A 24,488-nucleotide genomic window follows, 5' to 3' on the forward strand; every position below is an offset into this window, starting at 1 on the left:
ATTGGAAATGCATGTCTCTAAATTGTACTTCACAGATACCACCATCAGTTGTCTACTCTGCATAAAATAATTAGCCATTTGTTTTCCTCTTAATTAATACTAAGTTGGACATGTGACTGGCTTTAATTCAATTATTTTGCTATTCAGGTAGCAGCTCATTTTCCTTATCACATACATAGGCTCAAAAGATTTGAAAAGTTAATTCTTACTTTCATTATATTTTCAAGTTTGCATTTCATCTATTTTCTATATTGCAAAAATATTTTCTGTCTTACCTGCAATATTGCTTAGTAAATTAAACAAAAATGCATAGTTAGGTTTTTCCCCCCAAACTCTGACTCAAATGCATAGTAAATTGCACCAGTTTTCTATGTATGTTATGGTGTGTTCATTTATATTATCTTATGCTATAATTTAATAGAAAAATGTTCAGAGTTCATGTGTGTACAGTTGTTTTTCATAGTGCAAAAATTGGCTTTAAAATCACTATTTCCACTTTGGGGGTGGGACAGTAATATAATAAACTTGTGGTTTTTAGTTCTTCTTGAAGATTCTGTTAAGACAGATGTAATAATTTCTAGTTATATGTTTATATAATACTAGCAATGTAATAACATATAAGCTACTCATTCAATAGTATCATTGCCATATTAAGATATACAGTCTTGTATACACTGGAATCTACTATCCTAACTTACCAGTGGAAGTACATTAAAATACACAAATAGAAACTTTCTTATCTAACTTATTCAGTAAAGACTGATAAATTATCTAAATAAAATAAAATTTCCCCAAGAGACATGTGTATTTAGATATCAAAGTCATATTAGTTTGAATGTCAACATCTTTTATCTCCTTAGTTTTAATGTATCCCAATGGAGTCTGCAGGGCAAATCCATAATAATACAGCTTTTTCTCCACTGCTGTCCCAAGTAATAAGACGATTATTCTGGAGTATTAATGACCCTACAAATGCCTATTACCTTCTTTTACTTCATAAGGCTGCCAGCTTCGCCTAAGAATGAATGGCTTCCTGCCAACAATATTTTTCTCCTGTGGATTAAACAGAGCATGAAGGCTGTTCAAATCATGAGCTCAGAGTACAATTTAAGAAGGGGATAACAAATCAGTTAACACCACTTAAACATGTAAAGAACATGCCAGGCATGGATGACTATGTTTAACAAGGATTTTAAAAAAATGTTTATAGAGGGTTGTGATTTTAGTCAGAAGAAGAAATTTCACAGTAAAAAGTATACTGGTGTAGCCAGTGATATGTAAACAATTGGTGGGAACTAGAATTAATATTTATGAACTCAAAGATCATATGAACTTGGATGTCATAATCTACTTTTTGATGTATCTAGAGATTGCAAATATGGCTGACATTATAAAATTTACTGACAGAAATCTACACAATTTCCAGAGAAAGAATTCATACTATTGGCAGAGAAGCATAACTTGGATGAGATTTCCAATACCCCCAAATCTGTGGAGGAAATAGAACTTGTTTTCAAACTGAATCCAGTGAATCCAGTGTAATGTATTGGGCTTTGTCTTGTTAAGGGAACATCATGTGGGTTAATTGCTGGTAGGTTGTTTAAGCAGGGGAGCTGGCTAACGGCTCCCAGCTCCTCAGACAACCCATCTCCAGTGCTGCCATTGGCTGCCTCTAGGGTGGCAATAGGTTGCTATAAACCTACTGGCTGCTGCCTAGAGGCCAGGGTATAAATTGCTGCAATGATCTTTGCTGAACTCATTCGCCTCATCTCATCATTGAAGCCATGAACCCAGTATCTAACACTGGCGACGAGGATGGGATCCTGCTCCTCCAACTGAGCTGAAGAGTCACTAGGGGAGAGGCTGAGCAGCGCCTGGCGGAAAAAGCAATTCCCTCCCCTACAGTCGACCTAGCACAGCCACGCTAGCGCCCACACGCCCAGCCGCAAAGACCAGCAGAAATGGCCAAGGTCGGAAAGCTGGAAGAATTCAACATAACTCACCCAGAAAAATGGTCCTCGTATCTATTCAGGATCGGGAACTATCTTCGCACAATTCAAATTGCTGAGGACGGTCTGAAGGCCGCCACGCTCCTTTGTGTGTGCGGCCCAGCCACGTTCGACATTGCGGAGAACCTGTTCGCGCCAATGCCATTGGAGTCCGTAATGTTCATGGACTTGAAGAAGAAGCTCAGAGACCACTTTCAAGCCAAGCTGTCAGTAATCGCTTGGTGCCATGCATTCGAGCAGAGAATTCAGCAGCCAGGTGAAACAGCGTCCGAATTCATCGCGGCCTTGAGGCAGGCCGCACACCTGTGCCAGTTCTCCGACATCGAGGAGAGGCTACGAGACCGGCTTGTCTGCAGTCTCCGGAATCGAGAGTCATGGCAAAAACTCTCCACTAAAGAGACTCTGTCATTCCCAGATGCGCTGAAAGAAATCATGGTGGATGAAGCCGCCGGCGGGGCCGTACGAGCCATGCGGCCTGCCAAAACAGCTCATCTCGTGGAAGCCATCCACCACGAGGACACTGAACACACAGAAGACCCCCGATGATGACACAGAAGTCGACAAGCTACAAAGACACAACGACCAACAGCGTCACAGAGACAAGCAACAAGGGGCGACTTACAACACAGATCCCTTCCTTAGGTGCCCAGGTGTGGCAGCTGCCACCAACGCTTGGACTGTAAGTTCTGGACAGCCACATGCCGGGCCTGCAGAAAGACTGGCCACATTGTGTCCATCTGCAGATGTCACCAGAGGGACCAGCCATCAAATCACCAGTCGGACATCCCAACCAGGAGAGGTATCAGGGCCCCGGGACAGTATAGTGTGGGGTTTTGCTCCAGCCGCAGAAGCATTTGCTGTACAGGAGCTCGCCACCCCATTAAGCTGAAGTTTAGACTTCAGGTGGAGTTGCAAGGGGTCCCCTGCAAGATGGAGCTGTACACAGGCTCAGGCGTATCTATTATTTCACTAGAGACATTTAATTTCATCTGTAATCGCAGTAAGAGATGGGCCAAGCTGAGGCCTTCTGACATTATACTAACTGATTTCCAGAATGCCAGAGTCGCAGTCAAGGGTGAGGCCACACTAGCCATTAAATTTAAGGGGTTTTCTGGGCACCTGGATGTTGTTGTAGTAGGGGGTCAGCAAATGAACCTGATCGGGCTTGATTGGTTTGATGGACTAGGCATCCAAGTAACTGGAATCAACCAGACACAAGTCACGAGTCTAGCAACAGTATGTGAAGAATTTGCAGATGTGTTTGATTCAGCTCTGGGGACATACACGGGCCTGCCAATAACATTTAAACTAGATCCTACTGTAGTGCCAGTCAGGATTAAACCTCGTAGGGTGCCATTTGCTCTTCAACACAAGATAAATGCTGTGTTAGATAAACTTGTTGAACACGGCGTACTGCAGGCTGTAGATAGGAGTGAATGGGAGACCCCAATCATAATGCCACTAAAAGCCAACGGGGGGGTCAGAATCTGTGCCGATTACAAATGCACAATTAACCGTGCACTCAAACAGCATGCATACCTGGTGCCAGTAGTAAGCCACATCCTGGCATCTTTGCAAGGTGGTACCATTTTTGCAAAATTAGATTTGGCTCAGGCCTACCAACAGCTCCCTGTTGATGAGGCCACAGCCGCAGCACAGACAATTGTAACCCACAGGGGGGCATTTAAAGTAAAGTGCCTGCAATTTGGGGTCAGTGTAGCCCCCGGCATTTTTCAGGGTATTATGGAACGGACACTCAAGGGCATTCCGGGGGTTTGCCCCTATTTTGATGATGTGCTCATTGTTGGTGAATCCACTGAGGTGCTTGCAAGGAGACTCAGAGCCGTCTTTCAAAGGCTGCTCGAAGCAGGCCTCAAGCTTAAAAAGAATAAGTGCAGTATTGGAGTCCCTTCAACTGAGTTCTTGGGTTTCCGTATAGATGCTGACGGCATCCATCCTGCCGAGTCTAAAGTAAAAGCCATTCAGATGGCATCCAGCCCCAAAATGAAGGGAGAGCTGCAGGCATTCCTAGGCCTAAATTTTTACCACGTGTTCCTTCCTAACAAGGCCGCAGTGGCAGAGCCGTTACACCGGCTCTTGGACAAAAATGCTGCATGGAAGTGGACTAGTGTTCACGAAAAAAGTTCTCAGGAATTGAAGGCTCTTCTGTCGGTTAGTTCCACGATCACTCATTTCAAGGAATCAATGCCAGTATGCCTAGTGTGTGACGCGTCTCCATATGGAGTGGGGGCAGCCCTAAGTGACTTAGAGAGAGATGGAACTCAAGTTCCAATTGCTTTTTATTCGAGGACACTGTCTTCCGCCAAGTGTAATTACGCTCAAATCGACAAAGAGGCACTGGCTATAGTAGCTGGAGTAAAAAAATTCCATGACTACTTCTATGGCAGGGACTTCACGGTCTTCACAGACCATAAACCGCTATTGGGGTTATTCACTACAGATACCCCACATCTTATCCCCTAGGATGCTAAGATGGTCTATTTTTTTATTGGCTTACAACTTTAAGCTAATTCACAAACCCGGCAAGGATATGGGCCATGCAGATGGCCTGAGCAGGCTTCCACTGCCACAAATCAAACCTGATCCAGCCCCAGCGGCCTGCATTTTGTCCATTTAGGACTTGCTGGAGTTTCCCCTCCACACGGGGGACATAGCTGCTGAAACAGCAACAGATAAGAATCTAAGCAGAGTGCTATCTTGGGTACACACGGGGTAGCTAGATAAAAGCCCAGGTCCTGAGTTTCAGTGCTATTTCACAAGGAGACATGAGCTCTCAGCTCATAAGGGTTGTATTCTTTGGGGGAACAGGGTCATAGTTCCCACCTCATTAAGGGACCTGGTGGCCAGGATTACATAAAGCCATTGAGGCTCAGGTGCATGGGTGTTATGCATGCCAGCAATCGAGGCCTGAAATGCCGTATGCTTCCGTGCACAGGTGGGAGGAGACACACACCCCTTGGTCAAGGATTCATATAGACTTTGACAGGCACTTTCAGGGACAACTTTTCCTGACAGTGGTTGACAGCCACTCTGAATGGCTAGAAGTTATACCAATCGCAAACATGACTACTGCTAGGACCATCCAGGTGCTTAGGAAACTCTTTGCAACACACAGGCTGCCAAACGTCGTAGTATCCGATAACGGGGCCCAATTTACTGCGGAAGAATTTTAGGCGTTCCTGAGGGCAAACCTCATTAGGCATGCAACATCAGCTCCATTTCACCCATCTAGTAATGGTCAAGCCGAACATATGGTACGAACCACGAAAGAGTCATTGAGGTGTATAGTAACTGGGGACTGGCACCACAGACTGGCCAACTTTTTGCTCTGCCAACATTCCACACCATGCATGGCAACAGGGAAAAGCCCAGCAGAGCTGCACTGGGGGAAGCGCCTAATCACGAAACTGCACAGGTTGCACCCAGACTAGGTGGCAGCTGAGGCCTCTCGCCCAAAACCCCCGAGGGGGCTGCAAGTGGGTGACAGCGTGTGGGCCAGGAACTATGGGCATGGGAACTTGTGGGTGCCAGGGAAAATCACCAAAACGTCGGGCCCTATCTCATACAAAGTGGGTCTAGAGGGCGGGCGAGTCATCCATCGCCATATTGATCAGTTTAGAGAGTGTTTCCCAGAATGGTCACAAAGCAAGGACTTCGTCCCAGGACCCATCCATGGACCACAAACCGACAGCCAGGCTGATCAATCCATAGGCTCTGAGGTGCCAAGCAGTCAGAGCAACAGGGAGGTGGCCAAAGGGGAGGAAAGCCCAGGAGTGCAACATGGGGCCCCTGATGGAGAAAGCCAACCAGAACACTACAGCCACTGTGCTAACTCTGCTGAGCAATTAGACTCTGGGGTGGGCCATCCTGGAAGGGCCAGCCAGAGAATTCCAAGTCAACCAGACTCGCTTGAATATACGGACACTGGTCTACCCAGCCCGGCGGGCAAGCTGGTGGGCCAGGGAGTTCCTGGTTCTCCCAGGCATTCCACAAGGGTTCACAAGCCTCCTGCATATTTACAAGATTTTGTTCTGAAATAACTGAGCTATGATGTTGTCTGTATTAGCCAGTATGGAAAAAACGTGTATATTGCACATTACTGTTGTACCTCTGTAAACTCGTATTGCTGTAATCATTCTCATTGTTGTTATAATGTTTGTACATTCTAGGGGGGAGGGGTGTAATGTATTGGGCTTTGTCTTGTTAAGGGAACATCACGAGGGTTAATTGCTGGTAGGTTGTTTAAGCAGGGGAGCTGGCTAACAGCTCCCAGCTCCTCAGACAACCCATCTCCAGTGCTGCCATTGGCTGCCTCTAGGGTGGCAATAGGTTGTTTTAAATCTATTGGCCGCCGCCTAGAGGCCAGGGTATAAATTGCTGCATTCGCAGCCCTGTTTCTCAGTTCAGTTCCTGCAAACAATAAACAATGATCTTTGCTGAACTCATTCGCCTTGTCTCGTCATTGAAGCCATGAACCCAGTATCTAACATCCAGAATAACATCCATTTTTTAAAAAGTTATAAAATAATTCTCATCTATTCCATAAAGTATATACCAGTGCAAATTTAAACTGTTGAATAAATATGTTTGAATATATTTCACTGTACACAATCCAAGATAGATTCCATATTCATTTTCACTGTGCACACTACAAAGTGGAATTGGTATACCACACTTTCAGGTTTCTTATCCTAGCTATGGTTATCAGCTGAAATAAAAAATTAAGAACTCAGAATTCATCTACTAATTGAGTTTGACTCCACTTTTTGTAACAAATATTGGGAACTTTTTTCTTCAGTGATCACTTCCTCCCCCATGTTGCACTCCTGGGCTTTCCTCCCCTTCGGCCACCTCCCTGTTGCTCTGACTGCTTGGCACCTCAGATCCTATGGATTGATCGGCCTGGCTGCCGGTTTGTGGTCCGTGGATGGGTCCTGGGACGAAGTCCTTGCTTTGTGATTTTGATTGCAAAATGCTTGGTAATAGATATAATTTTTACAATTTACCATTAAAATCTTACAGTTTGGAATAATATGGGCTTATTTATTTTGACATATGTCTTTTTAAATAATACTTTGAATGAACTCAGTTTTGAGGGTAACAAGGTGGCGGTGCCTAGATCGGCTGTGGCAGCATTGGCTCTTGAAGGTGAAAAGTTTTTGGAGGGATACAAGGAATATAGGACTCATGGTTGGGAAGGTTTTAATGTGTTTGAGCAAAGTAGTAGGACTAAGCTAACATATGACAATCTTTGCTGGCATGGCAAGGTTTTTAGCTGTTTTGGAACTGTTAAAAGTTGTTTGTGCTATTTGAAATTGTTCTGCTGGCAGCAAGAGCTGACTGTTGGCACAGCAATGGATTCTATTGCAGATTGGGGCTGTTTCCAAAAGAGACAGAGAAGGAGAGGTCCCATGGCTTATGGAGCGAAGTAACTGGATGAGGCTGTCGGCAGGCCCAGAGGAAGGGAGAGAGGCTTTTGGAGGAGTTGGAGGCAGCGGCAGTGTGCTCCAGGGGCGAAAGGGAGTGAAGCCCCTTTAAGGAAAAGGTAGAAGAGCCAGGATCAGGAAAACAAAAGGAGGTGAGGTTGTCATGCAGAAATACAAGATAAATTGGGGGCTAATCTACATGGAGCGCCATTTCAATCTGTCCTGTTTGCCAATGTTTGCTCCCTAGAGACTAAAATGGATGATCTGAAACTTGAGCTAGCCACGAATAAAGAGGTGAGAGACTGCTGTGCTATAATCCTGACAGAGACATGGTTAAAGTCATTTATTCCAGACAATGCTATCAGTATGATGGGCTTTTCAACATTTCAGCTGGACAAGAGCAGGGATTGGAGTGGAAAAATCTGTGGTGGAGGTGTATGTATTTATATTAATGAGAGGTGGTGTACCAATGGTAAGGTAGCATCCAGCCAGTGCTCTCCTGATGTCGAGTGTTTGGCTGTGAAATGTACTCTTTTATTTGCCAAGAGAATTCACTGTCATCCTAATCATAGCTGTGTGTATCCCCCCCCCAACAAGAATAGAGCCCTGAGTGCTCTTTATTGCATTATCAGTGACTTGCAAACTATCCACCCAAAGGGTGTTTTCATTCTGGCAGGGAATTTCAATCTGACTGACTTGAAAGCAGCCCTCCCTAATTTCCATCAATATGTGAATTTTGCTACTAGAGGTGCACATTCTCTGGATTTAGCTGACTCTAACATTGAGAAAGCAGTTAAGGCTGCCCCTCGCCCTCATGTTGGCTCCTCAGATCATCTCTCTGTGATGCTTATGCCAACATATAAGCCTTTGTTAATTAGAGAGAGTCCAATTAAAAAACAAGTGAGTGTATGGCCTGCAGGAGCTATGGAAGCTCTACAAGACTGTTTTGGGCACACAGATGGAAATATATTTAAAGAGGCTGCAACAAATGGACAACATACTGATGTAAACGAGTACACTTCTACTGTGTCTGTTTATATCCAAAAGTGTATGGAGGATGTCAGTGTTCTTAAGTGTATTATCATGCGAGCAAATGAAAAACCTTGGATGTCACAGGAGGCCCATGCAGTGTTGAAGGTGAGAAACACCACTTTCAAATCAGGTGATGTGGTAGCACTTAGAATAGTAAGAGCTGATTTGAAGCATGCTATAAAATCAGTAAAGCAGGCCTATAGTCAGAAAGTACAGAATTTCTTTCAAAATCCTATGAACCCAAGACGTATGTGGCAAGGCATTCAGGTAATTAAACAAGCTAAATATGTTTTTGGATGGTTTGAGGCCACAAACAACGTGCCAGCAAGAAAGACTGTTCCCCTTCCTGATGAGCAGGTGCTTAGGTTTGATACAACTGCTATTCAGAAGGTCCTGTGGAAAATCAATACTCGGAAAGCTGTGGGTCCTGATAATATCCCTGGGCGAGTAATTGAGGAATGTGCTGACCAGCTGGTCACTGTTCCCACAGACATCTTCAATCTCTTGTTGCATCAATCCATGATCCCATTATGTTTTAAGACTGCAATCATTGTCCCAGTGCCCAAAATACTGTAATCACATGCCTTAATGATTACCGTCCAGTTGCACTCACTTCCATTACGATAAAGTGTTTTGAGAGCTTGGTCAAAGTCTATATGATTTCATGCCTTCCCCCTACATTTGACTCATTACAGTTTGGCTATTGGAAGAAGTGCTCTGTAGAAGATGCACTTTCCTGTGTGCTTCATCTTAGCTTGGCACACCTGGAGGGGAAGAATACTCATGTTTGTTGATTTTAGTTTGGCATTCAACACAATCATTCATCAGCATCTGGTGGACAAATTGCCTATTAGGTTTTAATACTCCTTTATATAATTGGATACTTCATTTCCTTATTGATAGGTTCCAGTTTGTGTGAGTTGGAATGAAAGTTTCCAACTCCATCTCCTTGAGTACAGGTTCCCCACAGAGCTGTGTCCTGAGTCTGCTATTGTTCACTTTAATGACCCACAACTGCTGTGCCAAATCTGCTACAAATCATATTGTGAAGTATGCAGACAACACGGAAGTGATGGGTATTATCCAAGATGACAATGAAGATGCTTATAGGGAAGAGGTGAAAGCTCTGGTGGACTGGTGCAATAAAAGTAACCTGATTCTAAATTTATTTATTTATTTATTTATTTATTTATTTTAATCCCATTTATATCCCGCCCTTCTCCGAAGACTCAGGGCGGCTTACAATCTAAAGCACAAATCAATGTGCTTAGCAATAGCCTTCATTCTATGTATATGCCTGCTTATTAGGGCTTTCGGGCCCCCCGAAGCGGCATTATTACAAAGTCAGCTTATTGGCCCCAACAATCTGGGTCCTTGTTGATAAAACAAAGGAGATCATTGTAGATTTTAGAAAGAGCCAGCATAGTCATACACCACTCAGTATCAAGGATGGAGCTGTAGAGGTGGTCAACAGTATTAAGTATCTAGGGTGCAGATAACTAACAATATGAATTGGTCTCTCCACACGTCATCCTTAGTGAAGTGAACAAACCAGCGTCTGCATTTCCTGTGTTGGATGAGAACAGCACATCTCTCCTTCTGTCCTGGCCACTTTTTACAGAGGCATGATTGATAGTATTGATAGTATTTTAACAAACTGCATCAATGCCTCAGATAGAAATTCCATACAGAGATTGGTAAGGACAGCCGAGAAGATCACAGGAAACTCACTTCCTGGTATTCAGAATACTGCTCATAAGCGTTATGTGCTTAGAACTCAAAGCATTGTTAGAGACCCCACACACCCGTTTTATGGTCTGTCTCTGTTGCTCCCCTCTGGGAGGAGGTTTTGAAGTATTTCTAGCAGGACTACCTGATTAAGTAATAGCTTTGTTCCCTATGCCATTCACCTAGTAAACTCGCAAGAATCATTTTTCTTGCCATGCACATGTATACATAATCCGAACTAGACTGTGTTGTTTCTCTGTGTCATATATGTGGGTATATTTATTTATTTATTTAGTCATATTTATATAGTGTGTATTGGAGGTGGTGACCCTTTGAGAGCTGTATGCAATGAACTTTCATTTTGATGTATGCCGATTGGTGTACATTCAAGTGACAATAAAGTTATTATTCTAGGAAGCCATGTTTAAAATATGGCTAAAAATTAGTTGGATTTACAGCAATGTATTTCTGGACATATTGCTCAGTTCAACCATTTATTATTCAACATATTCCTGAATGCATATATATATATATATATGTGTGTGTGTGTGTGTGTGTGTGCACGTGTGTGTGTGTGCATGCGCACACACACATATATATACAGTGCTTTTTTTCTAAAAAAAAAGGTGCCAGAACTCAGAGGTGCTGTCACTGGGAGTGATGCCGGTGTCTTGCTATGGCATTGCCATCCGTCCTTTGCACCCTCGCCCCTGTGGCTCTGAGCCACATGCGGGGATTCTCCTCCCTACAGCCACCGTGGGGATTGCCCTCCCCGCAGTTGCCATGCTGCGGCCTGTGCTGAGCCCCCACCTGGAGCTGCTCCAAACCCCGACCCAGAGCTGTGTTCCTTGTGGCAGTGGTCTTTGGCAACAAACAGCTGATGGCCTCCAGCACTGGCACTCATTCATTTACTGCCCCGTAGCATCCAAATGCAGTAAGTGAGTGAGCGAGCAAGTGGCGTTTGGAAGCGATGGGGCAGTAAGTGAGTGAGTGAATGAGCAAATGGCATTTGAACGTTTTGGGGCAATAAGTGAGTGTGTGAACAAGTGTGCACATTCAGCAAGTGTGATGTATTTGTGCTGGCATTTCTAGGCCTCTTTCCAACCACATCCAGAAAAATTTGTAACAAACATTGGAATTCTCAATGCCATGTTTGGTATTTCCCAGCAATCTGTTACTGCAAGGAAAAAGCAATCCCTGTTGTGTTACTGATCCCAGAGAAGGATTTGCATGTATGCAGGTATCCTTAGGGTGCCATAGTTATGGATGAGAAATATTGGTTTCAAAGTTGGCATTTCTGGATGTAACACAGATATTTTGGACTTATTTTTGTTTCTTCATGCTACTTTCTACATCTTTTCCTGTCCTTCATGGAATATAAAAAAGGCTTCCAAATATTGGTACTAAACACCGCTTACTAATGTTACTGAAGCAGTAGGCGTGAACTTAAATGGACTCCAGAAGATGGTAGAGGATAGGAAGGCCTGGAGGAATGTTGTCCATGGGGTCGCGATGGGTCGGACATGACAGCACAACTAACAACAACAACAACTAATGTTACATGCATTATATAGGTGTATCTCATCTGACCAATACTTCAAAAACTGGTAGTTTCATATAGGATTTAATTGAGGATGTTTTATACTTTGTAACCTTCAATTGGGCAAAAAAATTGCATCATAAGGCTCAAATGGGCTAACTCATGGGTGTCAAACTCACCGCATTGAATGACATGTTGTGACGTATCGCAACTTTTTTTCCATTGCCAGAGCTGGAATGGGTGCGGCCTCTGCATGATGCAACAGGCCCACGGGCCAGCAGTTTGACACCCTGGACTAACTGATAGAATACTGGGCCCAATGGAAAGAAATAAGGGAAATATTTTGTTGCTTAAGTTTACACTGCTGCAGATAGCTAGTTATATAATCCTCACTGACAACATTCCTTTATAACTTCCCAGAAATTGATGGGGAACCCACAAGGAACTGATAAGATTGTCATCATCCTTTTGCTACCTTCCTATTAGTAAAGTCTATGCTTTTGGGAAGCTTGCAGGAAGAGTCAATAAAGAATTGTTGTATTCTCCAATTTCCACACACACATTCCCACATTTTCTTTCCCACCTAGTAACAGACTGCTGCCTGCCTCCTGGGAAAGAAAGAAAGCAGCAGAAAGGGAGGAAATAGGAAGGAAAGAATGTGGAGGAAGAAAAAGGTAAAGAGGAAGGAAGGATTCTGACAATTGAGAAGCTGACAGAAAATTGGAAGTCGCTGCCACTCTGATTGATTTTCTGCCTGTCCATGATGATTCTGTTTCACTGTTTAGGTGAAGAAATATCTCTGAAACGACCCAAAGGATATGAATTGTCTAGTAAGGGAATAAAAAACTTCCTTGATTGTTTAAATGGTGATAAAAGAAGGCTAAGCTTTTCTATGTTAATTTATTTTTATTTCTTAGTGCTAGATTGTTTTGGAGTTTTAGAGCACCTATGATAATACTGGATTTTTATTGTATATCCTAAACTGTTTTTGACAGCAGTAGTTGTCACAATGTCCTACTAACCTTTTAATTAGACAATGTTTCCTACACAATTTCTAATGTATAATTTCTACAATATTGTATAATTCATGAGTAATTTCTGATTGTTACCAATTTCAAGTACTCATTTAACATTTAAGTTATCAATACAATGTTTATTTAGTCTTTTAATCCATCTTGTCTTGATATGGCCATCTTTTAATATCCCAGTATAAGTCCTCATATTATCTCACAGTGCAAGATTTGTTTCTGATTCATAAATATCAAATAAAATAGAGGGCAGTGATCACTGTCAGGCTTGTGTTTCACTTTTCACCCTTCATTGATTTAACTAACACCCTTAAAATGGCACCATAAACAATTATGGAGGATTGCCATCTAGACTGTAAAGTAAATGTCCTTGGTGGATCATTTTCTAATACATCTTTTAAAGCACAAAGATCAAAGCTGTTCATCAATATAGGTTTAACAGAGACTGTGAAAGCATGTTATACAAACTGACACATTTCTGTTCATAGCATACTTTTTCTATAAACTCAGTAATTCTGTGACAGCTGGAACAGAAAGCATTTTTGTAACTAGGAACATAAAAATGTCAGTGCTATTTCCAAAATTAGAAATGCTCAGTGGTGGGATACAGCTGGTTTGCATCACTTCGGCAGAACCGGTAGCTAATGTTTTGTTGCCCAGGCCCAGATTGGACTTCTGGAAGTGGCATCCAATGGTTGTTCACATATTTGAATCCCACCACTGGAAATGATACTCCTATCATGAAAAGGATTCTGGAAAAAGATTCTGTTATCAAGAAGACTAAGGGAAGCTCTTGGAAAAATAATGGCAAAAACTAGTTTGCATAACAGTTAGCAAATTGTAGTTTTCTTTTACTGATATTTGATGCTACCAAACTACATTTGTAGCTTATTTTAAAAAATATTTTCTTTTTTCCTGAAATCACCAAAACAAATATGTTATCATATTATTTATTTATGCATTTCTTCATTATTAGTAGATAAGAATAGAGGTGAGTAACAGTTTAAAATATAATTACTTTGAAATATGAGTTGACACCATTTCAATGCATTTCTTAAGCTGCAAAATCTAGCAGAATATTAAAGCGTTTACACAGAGTGTACTTGTTAAAAAATATTTGCTTTTATTATCAGGGCAGAATCATTTAATATATTCAAATTCATATTGGTACATGACATTATGCATCGCATTAAACTATAAATGCAAGTATAAACTATAGTTTATAGTGTTATTTTATGCAAGAAAATAAGAAAGCTGTATTGTTATTCAGTGTTATATTTGTTAAGAAATATACCTACTTATGTAGAAAATACAGTTGGTGAAATGTATCCTGAATGGGCAAATTGAGTTACAGAGGGTGGTTGGATGTAGCCTTGCTCATCTGTTGCTAGTAATTAATGTTTTATGAATAACTACCCCAAAGTGCCCATTTTTGGATGGACATGTCTTCCCAAACAAGTAAATGCCTTGAACATAGTACAGCAGTGGTCATTGCTTTTAAAATAGTCTCCTTATTCCAATATTCCTGTTTCATTAATGGAAATATTAGAAATCTAACTAAAGCCATTTTGGTTTTTGTCTGGTATGTTTGAGTTTGGACTAATAACATAAGGTATTCACTATCAGAATTGCATACAGTAAGCCTAACTATCTGTATAATGTCAGAATGACAAATATAACATTTTGAAAATAAAAATAAAAGAGTTCTAATTTATTATTTCACATATATTATATATCATTTGATCTATTTTAAGTTTACTAAGCATATTCATATGAATATGAAATCTAACTTTGATTGCTGAAATAATTGTTTTATTGCCTTCATATTTTTCTAGTTTTCTGATTTCTTTGTCCTAAGAATACTGCTTCTGCTTTCTTTCTTCTTCTCTTTTTCTTTTAAGACTGTTAATCCTGAACCTGGCTCTTTAAATTAAATAATACATTTTTGTTCTCTGAAATGTATATAAAAAAGACTCAGTACTGTGGTTGGGAAAAAAATATGAGCAGTAGCAAATGGACTGTAATATAAACAGACATTGATTTTAACCTATGCTAATAAATTGTCAGTTCATGTTGTCAGTTTTAAATATGATCCGACAATAGTACAATTTGCACAGGTAAAACCTACAGCAAGAGCACAAAAGTATACAGCTAAAATGACAGCATTTTCCAAGTTCCTGCTGAGGTTTTGCTCTGGAATACTAAGAGCAAAATCAAAACAAGTATATTTTAAATATTTTTTTATTTTTTTATTTTGATTTAATTTGATTAGATTCCTTTATCCCCAAAAACAAATTTGGGAAGACAATTGATAGTCATATACCACAGAAATTATGGATTACTAATTAGCATTTATATCATGATATTCGTATATGTGGATTTTGTGTGGCATTAGTAAAGTGAACCTATAAAAGCTAGAATTCAGAAGATTATTTAGAAATAAAGATTATTTAGAAATAGTAGCCCCTTCATGGATTACTGCCTTGTCGTGGCGAAGGGGCTTGCGTAATTCAATGAAGCTATGAGCTATGCCGTGGAGAGCCACCCAAGATGGACAGGTCATAGCAGAGAGTTCTGACAAAACGTGATCCACTGGAGAAGGAAATGGCAACCCACTCCAGTATCTTTGCCATGAAAACCCTATGGACAGTACCAAAAGGCAAAATGATATGACACTAGAAGATGAGCCCCTCAGGTTGGAAGGTGTCCAATATGCTACTGGGGAAGAGCAGAGGGCTAGTACTAGTAGCGCCAGAAAGAATGAAGCGACTGGGCCAAAGCCGAAAGGACACTCAGCTGTGGATGTGTCTGGTGGTGAAAGGAAAGTCCGATGCTGTAAAGATTTTTTCTCCATAGGAACCTGGAATGTAAGATCCATGAATCAAGGAAAGCTGGACATGGTCAAAAAGGAGATGACAAGACTGAACATCGACATCTTAGGTATCAGTGAACTAAAATGGACAGAAATGGGTGAATTTAATTCAGATGCCCATCAGGTATACTACTGTGGGCAAGAATCCCTCAGAAGAAATGGAGTAGCCTTCATAGTGAATAAAAGAGTAGGAAAAGCAATACTGGGATACAATCCTCAAAATGACAGAATGATCTCAGTTCGAATCCAAGGCAAACCATTCAATATCACAGTAGTCCAAGTCTATGCCCCAACCACGAGTGCTGAAGGGGATGAAATTGACCAGTTCTATGAAGCCCTACAGCACCTTATAGAATTAACACCAAAAATGATGTACTTATCATCATGGGGGATTGGAATGCTAAAGTAGGAAGCCAAAAGATAACTGGAATAACAGGCAAGTTTGGCCTTGGATTACAAAATGAAGCAGGGCACAGGCTGACAGACTTTTGTCAAGAGAATACAATGGTCATAGCAAACACTCTTTTCCAACAACCCAAGAAACGGCTCTACACATGGACATCACCAGATGGTCAACACAAAAATCAGATTGACTATATGCTCTGCAGCCAAAGATGGAGAAGCTCTATACAGTCAGTAAAAACAAGACCAGGAGCTGACTGTGGCTCAGACCATGAGCTTCTCATTGCAAAGTTTAGGCTTAAACTGAAGAAAGTAGGAAAAAGCACTAGGCCACTCAGGTATGAATTAAATCATATCCCTGCTGAATATACAGTAGAGGTGACAAATAGATTTAAGGAATTAGATCTGATAGACAGAGTGCCTGAAGAACTATGGACAGAGGTTTGCAACATTGTACAAGAGGTAGCAACCAAAACCATCCCAAAGAAAAAGAAATGCAAGAAAGCAAAATGGCTGTCTGAGGAAGCTTTGCAAATAGCTGAGGAAAGGATGGAAGCAAAAGGCAAGGGAGAAAAAGAAAGATACGCCCAATTGAATGCAGAATTCCAGAGAATAGCTAGAAGAGATAAGAATGCCTTCTTAAATGAACAGTGCAAAGAAATAGAAGAAAACAATAGAATAGGGAGGACCAGAGATCTTTTCAAGTAAATTGGAGAGATGAAGGGAACGTTTCATGCAAAAATAGGCATGATAAAGGACCAAAATGGCAGGGACCTAACAGAGGCAGAAGAGATTAAGAAGAGGTGGAAAAATTACACAGAACTATACAAGAATGAGTTTAACGTCCCTGATAATCACAATGAGGTGGTCACTGACCTCGAGCCAGACATCCTAGAATGTGAAGTGAAGTGGGCCTTAGAAAAGCTGAGCAACAACAAAGCTAGTGGAGGTGACAGTATTCCAGCTGAGCTATTCAAAATCTTAAAAGACGATGCAGTAAAAGTGCTACACTCAATTTGCCAGCAAATTTGGAAAACTCAACAGTGGCCACAGGATTGGAAAAGATCAGTTTACATTCCAATTCCAAAGAAAGGCAGTGCCATAGAATGTTCAAACTACTACACTATTGCACTCATTTCTCATGCTAGTAAAGTTATGCTTAAAATCCTACAAGCTACACTCCAGCAGTATGTTGATCGAGAACTACCAGAATTACAGGCAGGATTTCAAAGAGGCAGAGGAACTAGAGATCAAATTGCCAACATACGTTGGATCATGGAGAAAGCTAGGGAGTTCCAGAAAAACATCTACTTCTGCTTCATTGACTATGCTAAAGCCTTTGATTGTGTGGATCATAACAAACTGTGGCAAGTTCTTAAAGAGATGGGCATACCAGACCATCTTATTTGTCTCTTGAGAAACCTATATGCGGGTCAAGAAGCAACAGTGAGAACTGGACACGGAACCACTGATTGGTTCAAAGTTGGGAAAGGAGTTCGGCAAGGCTGTATACTGTCGCCCTGCCTATTTAACTTATATGCAGAGCACATCATGAGAAAGGCAGGGTTAGAGGAATCAAAAGTTGGAATTAAGATTGCCAGAAGAAATATCAACAACCTAAGATATGCAGATGATACCACTCTAATGGCAGAAAGTGAAGAAGAACTAAAGAGCCTCTTGTTGCGGGTGAAGAAGGAGAGTGCAAAAGTTGGCTTGAAACTTAACATTAAGAAAACCAAGATCATGGCATCCGGCACTCTCAATTCCTGGCAAATAGATGGGGAAGAAATGGAGGTAGTGACAGATTTTATTTTCCTGGGCTCCAAGATCACTGCAGATGGAGACTGTAGCCAAGAAATTAAAAGACGCTTGCTCCTCGGGAGGAAAGCAATGGCAAATCTAGACAGCACACTAAAAAGCAGAGACATCACCCTGCCAACAAAAGTGCTTATAGTCAAGGCTATGGTCTTCCCAGTTGCAATGTATGGCAGTGAAAGCTGGACCATAAAAAAGGCTGAGTGCCAAAGAATTGAGGCCTTTGAACTATGGTGCTGGAGAAGAGTCCTGCGACCTTGGACTGCAAGGTGATCAAACCGGTCAGTCCTAGAGGAGATCAACCCTGACTGCTCTTTAGAAAGCCAGATCCTGAAGCTAAAACTCAAATACTTTGGCCACCTAATGAGAAGGAAGGACTCACTGGAGAAGAGCCTAATGCTGGGAAAGATTGATGGCAATAGAAGAAAGGGACGACAGAGAATGAGGTGGCTGGATGGAATCACTGAAGCAGTAGGCATGAGCTTAAATGGACTCCAGAAGATGGTAGAGGACAGGAAGGCTTGGAGGAACGTTGTCCATAGGGTCGCGATGAGTCAGACACGACTTTGCAGCTAACAACAACAAGAAATAGTAGGCATCCAGAACATATTTCTGGATTCACACATCACATGTTCTTTGATTAATAATACTGTGTTGATGAAATTATAACTGGATAGATTTTAACTTGTGAATCCATAAACTATTGTTTAAAAATTGCTGTAGCTAGTTTTATATATTGAGTAATCCAAGCAAATCCTATTATGGTTTAGCATAAACTATCAGTAAATTATTGATAAAAGTTGTCAGATCTATTATTATACATTATAGATTTAAAATCCCAAACTCTTTGATTAGCAAACCAATGTCTGAGTCAGCTGGACTTTGTTTTTCATATTTTCATAGTCATATTGTTAGACAATCTGAGATAGCAGATCAAAATATGTTGTTGTCTCTTGAAACTCCATTGACTTGCTAAAAATTGATAATCAATTCCAGCTATTCCAAGGTGAACAATATAGCAAAATTGTATGATAAGACCTAAAATATTCTTAATATTTTAAGAGATTTCTTTTCTTTTCTTTTTAAATTAATTGTTTGCATAAATCCACAATAACATTTTAAAAAACAAGAAAATACTAGCCTAGGCCCATCTTGTGACCTAGCTCAAGCTTTTTATATCATTATCCTAATCACTCAGAAATTGGCCATTTTTTCAATTTTAGTTGAATTTTCATGTGCACAGTTCCCTCCCTCTGCTTTTTTTGTAAAATATGCATTTTCTGCCACTATTTACCTACATACCATGTTTTTGCTGTTTTATAAAATGAACATCTTTCAAAATTCTTAAAAGTATGGTTCTTGCATGCATGAATTTAAGTTTTACTTATATAGTTGTCAAGCCCAAATCAGTGTTTTCCATAAACTTTTCTTGAAGAAACTACACCATAGAAATTGCTTGGACAGAAGTTCATATACAAGTTCACATGCTTATAGCCAAAGGAGAAAAGTAAAACATGCATTATATAATACTGATACATTTTTGTATGAAATTTAGCCTAGATCAGACATGTCAAACACAAGGCCTGGGGGCCGGATTTGGCCCACGACGTGGTTTCATGTGGCCCGTGAAGCCATCCTGGAAACAGTGAGGGAACGGCCCCCACTGCCTTGGCCCTGGCCCAGAGACCCTCCTTCTGCCAGAGACCCTCAGATCTGTCCCACTCCTGCCCAGGCTCCCATAGGCACCCTTGATGCAAATAATGTAGAGCTGGCCACGCCCACCCAGTAGGCCATATGCACTCTAGCCACGCCCACCCAGTAGGCCACGCCTACCCTGGCCATACCTATCCGGCCCCCTGAGGGCATCCACAATGCTGATGCGGCCCTCAATGAAATTGAGTTTGACACCCCTGGCCTAGATTATACTTGTGGCATCCTCAAAATGTCCAACAATTATTCAGTTATAATTTCCTTATTTTTCTCTATATTCAAAAAAATTTCATTAAATAGATTTTATTTTTCTTGCAATTAATTTAATGCTTTTTACCATCCATTTTTAGATTGCTTGAATGAAATAGGTTCTATTTTATGGAATATTAATTACTAACATATGCTTTATAATATTTATTTGAGTTACCCTATTAACATGAAAACTATAAACTGTACTTTTGATTAATTACAAAAATGCTGGTTGTAAGAAATATGAAGTTTCAAATTCTCTTGGCATAAAGCAGAATTTAAATAATTCAATCAAACAAACATTTTTATTTCCCAGGTGAGATTCTTCAAAATAATAGCAGTATCAGAATTAGTCCTGTCTGCTAAGCAACTATATCTAGCAGGATCCAGGAGATGGGCCTTTTCTTCCATATCTCCTCTCCCGTAGAAGAGGGGTGTCAAACTGCCGGCCCACGGGCTGGATGTGTCACGAGGAAACCGCACCCACCCCATTGCTGGCAATGGAGAAAAAGCTCTGATACATCACGCAATGTCACGTGACGTCACAAGTTTGACATGTCTGCTGTAGGACATCATTCCCTCTCTCCCCTCTCCCTTGATCTGAGACTAGCCCCATCCTTAATATCCTTCCAGAAGTCCGTAAAAACCTCATGTTATGGTATATGGAAATGATCTTGAGGGATGAGGGTGAAAGATGCTGCCTAGGGAACAATCAGACAAGATAAAAAGCCCTCAGTAAGCTAATGATCAGAGAAAAAAAACTTAAGAAAGATCCACCCTAATTGAGCAGACTGTAAAAGAGAAGGTAGGAGATTTGTTTTTTCAGACTTTCAAGATTTATGTCAGCTCTCCCAGGTAAACCTGCTAGACAATACTGCCCAGGTGAGCTATTCTATTTTATTATGAAGCTGTACTGCATTAACTATCCGGTCCCAAGAACCAAGGAAAACATGTAGAATTACTCTGAGCAGTTTCTTTTATTGTTTCTCACCTGTAGACAGAAATCTTGCCACACTAAAGGAACTACTTGCATCATGAAAGATGTATTCTGAGAATTGTTTGAGAAGAGCTATCTTGACTCTCTTTCTCCCAATCAAACTACCCAAAGTTTGTTGTTTCTTGGTTCTCTGCCATGCTAAGCCTCCTCCTGGAATCCAGACTACATTCCACCTCATTAAAAGAATCATGCAAGTCTGAAAGTACAAATCTCCCACTTTCTTTGTAGGCCTGGTCAGTTAGAATGGGTATTTCCTAAGTTTTTTCTCTGACTATTAAGCAACCATTAAGATCTCTTTTTTCCTGATTGTTCCCTATGCAGTATCTCTACTCTTTTCTTTCAAGGTCATTTCCATATACCATTACACCTGATTATTTCACAGAAAGGGGTATTTAATGAAGTAGTTGTGTGTAACATCTAATGTTCTCCCTATCCTTTAATTTTTCTCTTTTTTTGTAACGTAATATTCATATTTTAATTCTAGATTCTATGTAAAGACTTGGCTCTTTGAGCTCTCTGACCCAGGCTGAGAATTTTAACTGGGGTTTTATTTTCAGGAATAATTTAATCTTTTAATTCTCTTTTAACTTTGTATTTTATATTGATGTGATTTTAAAATGCCCTGTAAACCGCCCTGAGTCCTTCGGGAAAGGGCGGTATATAAATCTAATAAAATCTAAATCTAAATCTAAATTACTGTTTTTATGGTTTTATTGTACACTGTACAGTTTCTATGAGATGGGCAACATATAAATACGATAAAAATATTTTCTACACTAACCAAACATAAAACAAAATCATTTTTTTAAATTATTCAATAGGCTTAGTTCAATATCTGAGGCAAATATAGCATGAGGTCATTTGGAAGTAAACTTACTTTATACATTTTTGTCGTTTAAAAAGAATATACTCCATTTATTAATAGACTGAGTCTTCTTTAAAAGGAAACTCTTGTGTCAGAAGTTGTGTTTCTCTTAACTATGGCAAAGCACAGGCAAGGCAGGGTTTTGAGTTAATAATATTCAAGAACACTCACAGCAGTTGTACTTGCTTGATTTAGCTCCTGCTGTGTTGATTCCTTTTTTATTAACTTTGCAATTATAGAGCACAGCTAAACTCAAAAGTACTTCAAGCTGAGTCTTTTATATACTATCTCAGTTGTTCATCAGCAATCTCAGAGCCTGAAATGTAGTCAATTCCAAATTCCTTCCAAGAATATTTATTACTGTAACATTGAACTGCATAATTAATTTAACAAAGATACACATACACACATACACATATATATAGAACACACACATACATGCTGTGTTTATATAATGATATAAATATGTTATAAATGATATGTGTACCATACATTCCATTTGTACTAATTGTAAAAATATATTGTGAAGGAAACAATAAATTAGGAATTAATAGGCTTTTATGCATTTTTTTGTGAATTTAGTGTATGCTTGCATATGTAAATCAATAGTTTAAATATCTTGGTCACAGAATTTCTTAAGTCTTACATTTAATTAAAGTTATTATCTTTAGATTAGCGGGGAAATCGCAGAAAGCTTCAAGGAAGAATTCTAGCATTTAAATATTGACTAACAATTTCTTTTATGACATAAATCTGAATTATGACTGAGAAATTCAATAAACAGCTTTTCTATTATTAATTTCTACCTTTTGCTGACACTTCATCATTGGAAAAAGATTTAGGCTACCTGGGTTGCAAAAATTTGGACCATTAGATGACAGCAGAAATTTAGAACATAATAATTTGCTGTCATTTAGTAGCCATCAAGTGTCATTTAGTAGCCATCAAGCTGTCAAGTGAAGTGAAGAAGAACTAAAGAGCCTCTTGTTGCAGGTGAAGAAGGAGAGTGCAAAACTTGGGTTGAAACTTAACATTAAGAAAACCAAGATCATGGCATCTGGCCCTCTCAATTCCTGGCAAATAGATGGGGAAGAAATGGAAGTAGTGACAGATTTTATTTTCCTGGGCTCCAAGATCACTGCAGATGGGGACTGTAGCCAAGAAATTAAAAGACGCTTGCTCCTGGGGAGGAAAGCCATGGCAAATCTAGACAGCACACTAAAAAGCAGAGACATCACCCTGTCAAGAAAAGTGCGTATAGTCAAGGCTATGGTCTTCCCAGTTGCAATGTATGGCAGTGAAAGTTGGACCATAAGAAAGGCTGAGCGCCAAAGAATTGAGGCCTTTGAACTATGGTGCTGGAGAAGACTCCTGCGAGTCCCTTGGACTGCAAGGCGATCAAACCGGTCAGTCCTAGAGGAGATCAATCCTGACTGCTCTTTAGAAGGCCAGATCCTGAAGCTAAAACTCAAATACTTTGGCCACCTAATGAGAAGGAAGGACACTGGAGAAGAGCCTAATGCTGGGAAAGATCGAGGGCAATAGAAGAAGGGGACGACAGAGAATGAGGTGGCTGGATGGAGTCACTGAAGAAGTAGGCGTGAGCTTAAATGGACTCCAGAAGATGGTAGAGGACAGGAAGGCCTGGAGGAATGTTGTCCATAGGGTCGCGATGGGTCGGACACGACTTCGCAGCTAACAACAACAGTAGCCATCAAGATTTTTATAGCCTAGGATTTGGGGCATTAAGACACCTAATTGTAAAGGACATGTGAATAATGCCCTAATACCGTATATCATTTGTAGTATATTATTACCTATATGTATATTTTGCTTCCCTCCTACCTTCATTGATATAAGTGGGGAGACTAAGGTTACAATGTTCTATTTTTTGCTCCTGTAAAAATGAAAAATTAATAGGAAAAAATAAACTATTTTAAAATAACATAATTCCTGAATTACACCTGTAAATGATATAAATAATTTCTAATATTATATATTATATAAACATAGTTGATGTTTATATGCATGGCCATGCATTTGTATATGGGGCAGAAGTATCTGCGCTTGAATAAAGTTATATATAATTATGAAATACTATATTTTTTCAAGACTTGCCCACCAAGGCTGAAGAAGGTCAGTACATTATAATTTCATCTTATTTAAAAATAAAAATAAAAATGTTGTAAAATTATGTAGTAGAAAGTAAGCAATGTCTTCTAGAATGGCTGAAAAGAAGAAAATATTAATTTTGGGCTTAAAACTGAGATAGAAAATGGACATCTAGAGAGGGAAAAGTCTATGAGTGCATTTCCCAAACTGGACAACTTTAAGATCTATGGACTATAACTCCCAGAATTCTACAGCCAGCTTGTCTGAAAAGCACTGGTCTAAGACCGTGAAGTGCAAAATCACCAAGCAGCACCCATTATTAGTCAGATATCCTGGAGAATATACTGTATACTTATTGAGAATGCTAGTGATGGTGGAAAAAAAAACAGATTACCATTAGTTCAGGACAATTCATTGGCATGATAACTTCAAGCTTCATTTGCTATCTTCTAATTAAAAAATAAATCTTTTTTACTTTTTGTACATAAATTTCTAAGACAATTCTAATGAGGAGACAGGATGAAGAATAAAGTTCAGAATAAAATCTACATGTTGATGTGGTTAAAATATACTGTTCTAACTGCAAAGAGCACGACAGATAATACACAAAGAGTCCATTCAGGATGTAGGCAGAAAAGAATGCTAGCAACAAGCAGTTGGCTTTCTAAAGAATGTTCCATTG

The 24,488-nt window shown here is 40.1% G+C and overlaps 1 protein-coding gene across 9 annotated transcripts in view; it reads left to right on the forward strand.

Annotated features, from left to right (window-relative positions):
- DMD (dystrophin) overlaps nt 1–24,488 on the forward strand; it is a 906,062-nt gene that overhangs the window by 692,579 nt on the left and 188,995 nt on the right. The gene's annotated exons all lie outside the window — the stretch shown is intronic.

This window comes from Vipera ursinii (assembly GCF_947247035.1).
Source record: "Vipera ursinii genome assembly, chromosome: 4".
Lineage (NCBI taxonomy): Eukaryota > Metazoa > Chordata > Lepidosauria > Squamata > Viperidae > Vipera > Vipera ursinii.